This window comes from Pongo abelii, chromosome 13 (genome assembly GCF_028885655.2).
Source record: "Pongo abelii isolate AG06213 chromosome 13, NHGRI_mPonAbe1-v2.0_pri, whole genome shotgun sequence".
In the NCBI taxonomy this organism is placed as follows: domain Eukaryota; kingdom Metazoa; phylum Chordata; class Mammalia; order Primates; family Hominidae; genus Pongo; species Pongo abelii.
This window is the reverse complement of record NC_071998.2, coordinates 77581000-77588438: the sequence shown is the minus strand read 5'-3', so window position 1 is coordinate 77588438 and position 7439 is coordinate 77581000. Positions and strand designations below refer to the sequence as shown.

The window sequence follows — 7439 nt, the reverse complement described above, 5'->3', positions numbered from 1 at the left end:
TTTGTAGGTTGCCTGTTCACTCTGATGGTAGTTTCCTTTGCTGTGCAGAAGCTCTTGAGTTTAATTAGATCCCATTTGTCAATTTTGGCTTTTGTTGCCATTGCTTTTGGTGTTTTAGACATGAAGTCCTTGCCCATGCCTATGTGCTGAATGGTAATGCCTAGGTTTTCTTCTAGGGTTTTTATGGTTTTAGGTCTAACATTTAAGTCTTTAATCCATCTTGAATTGATTTTTGTATAAGGTGTAAGGAAGGGATCCAGTTTCAGCTTTCTACATACATACATATGCCAGTTTTCCCAGCACCATTTATTAAATAGGGAATCCTTTCCCCATTTCTTGTTTTTGTCAGGTTTGTCAAAGATCAGATAGTTGTAGATATGTGGCATTATTTCTGACGGCTCTGTTCTGTTCCATTGATCTGTATCTCTGTTTTGGTACCAGTACCATGCTGTTTTGGTTACTGTAGCCTTGTAGTATAGTTTGAAGTCAGGTAGTGTGATTCCTCCAGCTTTGTTCTTTTGGCTTAGGATTGACTTGGCGATGCAGGCTCTTTTTTGGTTCCATATGAACTTTAAAGTAGTTTTTTCCAATTCTGTGAAGAAAGTCATTGGTAGCTTGATGGGGATGGCATTGAATCTGTAAATTACCTTGGGAAGGATGGACATTTTCCTGATATTGATTCTTCCTACCCATGAGCATGGAATGTTCTTCCATTTGTTTGTATCCTCTTTTATTTCCTTGAGCAGTGGTCTGTAGTTCTTCTTGAAGAGGTCCTTCACATCCCTTGTAAGTTGGATTCCTAGGTATTTTATTCTCTTTGAAGCAATTGTGAATGGGAGTTCACTCATGATTTGGATCTCTGTTTGTCTGTTATTGATGTATAAGAATGCTTGTGATTTTTGTACATTGATTTTGTATCCTGAGACTTTGCTGAAGTTGCTTATCAGCTTAAGGAGATTTTGGGCTGAGACAATGGGGTTTTCTAGATATACTATCATGTCATCTGCAAACAGGGACAATTTGACTTCCTCTTTTCCTAACTGAATACCCTTGATTTCCTTCTCCTGCCTAATTGCCCTGGCCAGAACTTCCAACACTATGTTGAGTAGAAGTGGTGAGAGAGGGCATCCCTGTCTTGTGCCAGTTTTCAAAGGGAATGCTTCCAGTTTTTGCCCATTCAGTATGATATTGGCTGTGGGTTTGTCATAGATAGCTCTTATTGTTTTGAGATACATCCCATCAATACCTAATTTCTTGAGAGTTTTTAGCATGAAGGGTTGTTGAATTTTTTGAAAGGCCTTTTCTGCATCTATTGAGATAATCATGTGGTTTTTGTCTTTGGTTCTGTTTATATGCTGGATTACATTTATTGATTTGTGTATATTGAACCAGCCTTGCATCCCAGGGATGAAGCCCACTTGATCATGGTGGATAAGCTTTTTGATGTGCTGCTGGATTCTGTTTGCCAGTATTTTATTGAGGATTTTTGCATCAATGTTCATCAAGGATATTGGTCTAAAATTCTCTTTTTTTGTTGTGTCTCTGCCAGGCTTTGGTATCAGGATGATGCTGGCCTCATAAAATGAGTTAGGGAGGATTCCCTCTTTTTCTATTGATTGGAATAGTTTCAGAAGGAATGGTACCAGCTCCTCCTTGTACCTCTGGTAGAGTTCGGCTGTGAACCCATCTGGTCCTGGGCTTTTTTTGGTTGGTAAGTTATTGATTATTGCCACAATTTCAGCTCCTGTTATTGGTCTATTCAGAGATTCAACTTCTTCCTGGTTTAGTCTTGGGAGGGTGTATGTGTTGAGGAATTTATCCATTTCTTCTAGATTTTCTAGTTTATTTGCGTAGAGGTGTTTGTAATATTCTCTGATGGTAGTTTGTATTTCTGTGGGATCGGTGGTGATATCCCCTTTATCATTTTTTATTGCATCTATTTGATTCTTCTCTCTTTTTTTCTTTATTAATCTTGCTAGCGGTCTATCAATTTTGTTGATCCTTTCAAAAAACCAGCTCCTGGATTCATTAATTTTTTGAAGGGTTTTTTGTGTCTCTATTTCCTTCAGTTCTGCTCTGATTTTAGTTATTTCTTGCCTTCTGCTAGCTTTTGAATGTGTTTGCTCTTGCTTTTCTAGTTCTTTTAATTGTGATGTTAGGGTGTCAGTTTTGCATCTTTCCTGCTTTCTCTTGTGGGCATTTAGTGCTATAAATTTCCCTCTACACACTGCTTTGAATGCATCCCAGAGATTCTGGTATATTGTGTCTTGGTTCTCGTTGGTTTCAAAGAACATCTTTATTTCTGCCTTCATTTCGTTATGTACCCAGTAGTCATTCAGGAGCAGGTTGTTCAGTTTCCACGTAGTTGAGCGGTTTTGAGTGAGATTCTTAATCCTGAGTTCTAGCTTGATTGCACTGTGATCTGAGAGATAGTTTGTTATAGTTTCTGTTCTTTTACATTTACTGAGGAGAGCTTTACTTCCAAGTATGTGGTCAATTTTGGAATACGTGTGGTGTGGTGCTGAAAAAAATGTATATTCTGTTGATTTGGGGTGGAGAGTTCTGTAGATGTCTATTAGGTCTGCTTGGTGCAGAGCTGAGTTCAATTCCTGGGTATCCTTGTTGACTTTCTGTCTTGTTGATCTGTCTAATGTTGACAGTGGGGTGTTAAAGTCTCCCATTATTAATGTGTGGGAGTCTAAGTCTCTTTGTAGGTCACTCAGGACTTGCTTTATGAATCTGGGTGCTCCTGTATTGGGTGCATATATATTTAGGATAGTTAGCTCTTCTTGTTGAATTAATCCCTTTACCATTATGTAATAGCCTTCTTTGTCTCTTTTGATCTTTGTTGGTTTAAAGTCTGTTTTATCAGAGACTAGGATTGCAACCCCTGCCTTTTTTTGTTTTCCATTTGCTTGGAAGATCTTCCTCCATCCTTTTATTTTGAGCCTATGTGTGTCTCTGCACGTGGGATGGGTTTCCTGAATACAGCACACTGATGGGTCTTGAGTCTTTATCCAATTTGCCAGTCTGTGTCTTTTAATTGGAGCATTTAGTCCATTTACATTTAAAGTTAATATTGTTATGTGTGAATTTGATCCTGTCATTATGATGTTAGCTGGTTATTTTGCTCGTTAGTTGATGCAGTCTCTTCCTAGTCTCGATGGTCTTTACATTTCGGTATGATTTTGCAGTGGCTGGTACCGGTTGTGCCTTTCCATGTTCAATGCTTCCTTCAGGAGCTCTTTTAGGGCAGGCCTGGTGGTGACAAAATCTCTCAGCATTTGCTTGTCTGTAAAGTATTTTATTTCTCCTTCACTTATGAAGCTTAGTTTGGCAGGATATGAAATTCTGGGTTGAAAATTCTTTTCTTTAAGAATGTTGAATATTGGCCCCCACTCTCTTCTGGCTTGTAGGGTTTCTGCCGAGAGATCCGCTGTTAGTCTGATGGGCTTCCCTTTGATGGTAACCCGACCTTTCTCTCTGGCTGCCCTTAACATTTTTTCCTTCATTTCAACTTTGGTGAATCTGACAATTATGTGTCTCGGAGTTGCTCTTCTCTAGGAGTATCTTTGTGGTGTTCTCTGTGTTTCCTGAATCTGAATGTTGGCCTGCTTTGCTAGATTGGGGAAGTTCTCCTGGATAATATCCTGCAGAGTGTTTTCTAACTTGTTTCCATTCTCCCCATCACTTTCAGGTACACCAATCAGACGTAGATTTGGTCTTTTCACATAGTCCCACATTTCTTGGAGGCTTTGCTCATTTCTTTTTATTCTTTTTTCTCTAAACTTCCCTTCTCGCTTCATTTCATTCATTTCATCTTCCAGGGCTGATACCCTTTCTTCCATTTGATCGCATTGGCTCCTGAGGCTTCTGCATTCTTCACGTAGTTCTCGAGCCTTGGTTTTCAGCTCCATCAGCTCCTTTAAGCACTTCTCTGTATTGGTTATTCTAGTTATACATTCTTCTAAATTTTTTTCAAAGTTTTCAACTTCTTTGCCTTTGGTTTGAATATCCTCCTGTAGCTCGGAGTAATTTGATCGTCTGAAGCCTTCTTCTCTCAGCTCGTCAAAGTCATTCTCCGTCCAGCTTTGTTCCGTTGCTGGTGAGGAACTGCGTTCCTTTGGAGGAGGAGACGTACTCTGCTTTTTAGAGTTTCCAGTTTTTCTGCTCTGTTTTTTCCCCATCTTTGTGGTTTTATCTACTTTTGGTCTTTGATGATGGTGATGTACAGATGGGTTTTTGGTGTGGATGTCCTTTCTGTTTGTTTTCCTTCTAACAGACAGGACCCTCAGCTGCAGGTCTGTTGGAGTACCTGGCCGGCCGTGTGAGGTGTCAGTCTGCCCCTGCTGGGAGATGCCTCCCAGTTAGGCTGCTCGGGGGTCGGGGGTCAGGGACCCACTTGAGGAGGCAGTCTGCCTGTTCTCAGATCTCCAGCTGCGTGCTGGGAGAACCACTGCTCTCCTCAAAGCTGTCAGACAGGGACATTTAAGTCTGCAGAGATTACTGCTGTCTTTCTGTTTGTCTGTGCCCTGCCCCCAGAGGTGGAGCCTACAGAGGCAGGCAGGCCTCCTTGAGCTGTGGTGGGCTCCACCCAGTTCAAGCTTCCAGGCTGCCTTGTTTACCTAAGCGAGCCTGGGCAATGGCGGGCGCCCCTCCCCCAGCCTCGCTGCCGACTTGCTGTTTGATCTCAGACTGCTGTGCTGGCAAACAGCGAGACTCCGTGGGCATAGGACCCTCTGAGCCAGGTGCGGGCTATACTCTCCTGGGGCACCGTTTCCTAAGCCCGTCGGAAAAGCACAGTATTCGGGTGGGAGTGGCCCGATTTTCCAGGTGCCGTCTGTCACCCCTGGAAAGGGAACTCCCTTACCCCTTGCGCTTCCCGAGTGAGGCAATGCCTCGCCCCTGCTTCGGCTGGCGCACAGTGCACTCACCCACTCACCTGTGCCCACTGTCTGGCATTCCCTAGTGAGATGAACACGGTACCTCAGATGGAAATGCAGAATTCACTCGTCTTCTGCGTTGCTCGCGCTGGGAGCTGTAGACTGGAGCTGTTCCTATTCGGCCATCTTGGCTCCTCCCCTCAAGCCAGATTTTACTTTTAAATATGTTCTTTATCTTCATTTTTCACACACACACACGCAAATAATGCAGGTAAGTTTTTGATATAACTACGCTCTCAGAATACCTCTTATATGAAATTAATTATAGGAGTCGGGGCGCCAGGGTAGGGGGAGGGGAAAATGGGAGACGGTGCAAACGGCGTGGCCGCCATCGTGTTTGTGCGCCAGCTTCGCGCGTGCTCCGTTCTCCAGGACTCACGCTTCCCCTTGCCCTCTGCGGTGCCTAAGCCTCTGCAGTGCCCGACTCCGCAGGAGCGCCAGGGCGGCTCCTGCTCTTCCTGGACTCCCTGAAGAGGCGTTTGTCGAAATGTCCACAGAAGGAGGATTTGGTGGTACTAGCAGCAGTGATGCCCAGCAAAGCCTAAAGTCCTTCTGGCCTCGGGTCATGGAAGAAATCTGGAATTTAGCAGTGAAAAATTTCCGAGTGCAGGAACTCCCACTGGCTCGTATTAAGATTATGAAACTGGATGAAGATGTGAAGATGATCAGTGCAGAGGCCCCTGTGCTTTTTGCCAGGGCAGCCCAGATTTTTATCACAGAGTTGACTCTTCGAGCCTGGATTCACACAGAGGATAACAAGTGCCAGACTCTACAGAGAAATGATATCGCCATGGCAATTACAAAATGTGATCAATTTGATTTTCTCATCGATATTGTTCTAAGAGATGAGCTGAAACCTCCAAAGTGTCAGGAGGAGGTGCTGCAGTCTGTAACTCCTGCTGAGCCAGTCCAGTACTGTTTCACACTGGCTCAGCAGCCCACCGCCCTCCAAGTCCAGGGGCAGCAGCAAGGCCAGACCACGGCCAGCTCCATGACCACCATCCAGCCTGGGCAGATCATCATCGCACAGCTTCAGCAGGGCCAGACCACGCCCGTGACGACGCAGGTTGGAGAAGGTCAGCAGATGCCGATAGTGCAGGTCCAGCCACAGGGTCAAGCCCAGTAGGCCCAGAGTGGTACTAGATGGACGGTGCAGGTGATGTAGCAGATCCTCACTAACACAGGAGAGATCCAGCAGATCCCGGTGCAGCTGAAGGCTGGCCAGCTGCAGTGTATCCGCTTAGCCCAGTCTGTATCAGGCACCCAAGTTCTGCAGGGACAGATCCAGACACTTGCCACCAGTGCTCAACCGATTACACAGACAGAGGTCCAGCAAAGACAGCAGTAGTTCAGCCAGTTCACAGATGGACAGTAGCTCTACCAGATCCAGCAAGTATCCATACCTGCGGGCCAGGACCTGCCCAGCCCATGTTTATCCAGTCAACCAGCCCTCTGATGGGCAGGCCCCCCAGGTGACTGGCGGCTGAGGGCCTGAGCTGGCAAGGCCGAGGACACTCAACACAATTTTTGCCATACAGCCCCAGGTCATGAGCACAGCCTTCCTCCCCAGAGGACCCAGCCGACCTCAGCAGCTCCTGCAGGCTAGGACGATGGTGCACTAGGCCCCATGCCTGGGGGCCGAGATTCTCCAACAGAAAGATGCAATATTTTTTGTTTCCTTTTTTTCTCCAAGGAATCAATATATCAGTATGCTGAGCTGTGTGTCCAATGCTATGAAATTAAAATATTAAATCACATATTTGTGGCTTTCTTGAAGAGTGTGGCTGAAGAAATATTTCTCCTTTTTTTTTTTTTTTTTTTTTTTTTTTTGTTTCTTACCGCCACTTCTTTATAGGAGCAAATCTCCCATGGGTGTACGATATTTCTTGACCCTGGGAACAGCTGCTGCCCCCAAGATTTACCATGTTGTTCTACCCTCAGATTGAATTAGGTCAATATGTGTAGCTGCTTTTTCACTAGTGGTCCTCTCCCCATCCCTTGCTCTTACCCCGGAGCTCTGTGTATTTGCATCCAGAGGCCATGGAAACATTCCTTGCATTTAAGAGACAGATTTATTCCCCATGGAGAGTGGGTGGGTTCATTGCCACACTCTTTTCTCCCAGGGACCCAGGACACTAGGACTTTATGTGTTTGCTGCCCTCCTCCCCTTTATTTTTTAAATGCATTAAAAACTGTGCTAGTCCCCTTTCCATGGTCTTCAAACTGCATGAAATGCAATAAATCTATTTTAGATTAAAAAAATAAATTAATAAGACCTTATCTTACTCAAAAGTTAGCCCTTAGATTTACTAACACAATAAGAGTTGCAAAATAGACATATGGTTTCAGAAACATGCATGCAACTGATTGTTTTTGATTATAAAATTTCTTACTTCCTTAATGATAGGAGTGGAAATGTGGATTTAGCTATTCTGTGGATAGCCACTGCAAAGATGAATTTAGCCCACGGTTTGATGATTGGACTATATTCCTTTC

General features: G+C 44.3%; 1 pseudogene; it reads left to right on the top strand.

Moving 5' to 3' along the window:
- The first annotated feature begins 5376 nt into the window (after positions 1-5376).
- Positions 5377-6598, top strand: LOC100438985 (nuclear transcription factor Y subunit gamma-like; annotated as a pseudogene).
- The last annotated feature ends 841 nt before the right edge of the window (positions 6599-7439 follow it).